We start from the raw sequence: 1659 nt of genomic DNA on the forward strand, positions 1-1659 counted from the left end.
TTTAAACAACTTGCTGAGAAGAGTAGGGTCTGTATTGGCTTCAGCTGTGTGCTTTAATCTATATGTATACCAATTAACTGAGCATTACATAAAACAGTATTCACATGTCTCTCTAGACTTGCCTGTGCCTAGATCTGAACCAAGTTCATCAGTGTATAGTTAACAAAATATTATTTTACTCTTCTTTTTTTCTTTACTCAAATGAATTAAAATTTTAAAACTGAAGTGATTGCTTTCATTAGGCTTTGTGTTCAGTTGTTCTTTGTCTACTTTTTATGATAACAAAAGAGTCAGCAGCATTCTAAAGGATACTTACAGAAGATTTGAACTATTGACTTTAGACTACACAGTTTGTCTTATTAAAAAGCAATTTTGTGACCATGATTTAAAAAAAGTGTGATGAATATTAACAATACAGGAGTTTTTCCTCTGATTATTTAATTCTCACTTTCTCATTTTACTTATGTGACTGAAAAAAATATATCATACTTGATGATTTCTACCACCAAAAGAATGTCACTTGGTAACTAGATCTGTATATGTATTTATTCATCCATGCAAGACAGGCACATGCTAATATATGCACTTGCCAAGCCTACGTTTTCACTTAAATGAAGAGCTTAATAAAAATCAGCATTCATAGCCCCCGCGTAGTCAGATAAATTAGTTAATGCACAATAAGCAGCTCTTATGTATAATGCAAAAGATTAGTCTTACATTTGCATAATGTGCTGCAAACGGCCCACTGTTTCAAGCAGTAGAAGTTCCCTATTAAATGTAAGTTGAAAACTGAATGACGTCAATGAAGTAATTATGCTTCATTTGGCGTATCTCATTCATTCTCTGGAGTTCAAGACCCTATCTGAGCTCTGTTGACAGCACTGCTGAAAGGCATTGGTAATGGTTCAAAAGCAAAGCGGTGGGACTCTGGAAAGCAGCCTGGTGTGCTCAAGTCTCCACTGTATGATCTGGTCCCCAGCAGTAACTCATCTTACACTCTGGCTTATGCACATATTTATGTATAAATGTATGCAACGCAGAGCTTCTGAGTTTATTTATTTATTTTTATTTTTCTTGGTGTCTGTAGCCAAATTTATCCTTGAGGCTCAGCAGAGGGGATCAGGGCCCATGTGCCACAGTGTGTCTGTGGCAGCCTTCCGGGCCAGTGTGGAACTTGTTAGTTTATACTGACAGTAAAGGAATTTTCAGGACAATAAACTATAGTGATTTCCAAATTTTCCAGAATTCAGTGGAAAATATTGCCAATGAAGGCATTTCTGTCTAACTCAGGGACACGAACACCAACTTCTGCCAATAGGATACAGTTTTCACTGTCATGGTATTGCTTCCCTTTCTCTTTTCTTGTCCTCAGAGACTATTTCCATGTCTGTGAGAAATTAAAAGTCATTCTTTGAAAATTAATCTAGTTCTAAACACACACACACACATTTTACTAATGTGAAAATTGAGAGCCAAAGAAGTTACACAATTTACGTAAGACCCACTTCTACTAAGTTTAGAATGCAGACTTATTCTTATTCTTGTGAGCAATGTTTTCCTGTTTTATGAAAGTATTAGTGGCCTGGTTCACGAAATTTGTGCATGGGGAGGGGGATGTGTCCCTCAGCCTGGCCTGCACCCTCTCCAATCTGGGACCCC

The 1659-nt window shown here is 36.9% G+C and overlaps 1 pseudogene; it reads right to left on the bottom strand.

Moving 5' to 3' along the window:
• Positions 1-1075: 1075 nt before the first annotated feature.
• On the bottom strand, positions 1076-1193 carry LOC132233962 (small nucleolar RNA SNORA5; annotated as a pseudogene).
• Positions 1194-1659: the final 466 nt, after the last annotated feature.

Source organism: Myotis daubentonii, chromosome 4 (assembly GCF_963259705.1).
Source record: "Myotis daubentonii chromosome 4, mMyoDau2.1, whole genome shotgun sequence".
Lineage (NCBI taxonomy): Eukaryota > Metazoa > Chordata > Mammalia > Chiroptera > Vespertilionidae > Myotis > Myotis daubentonii.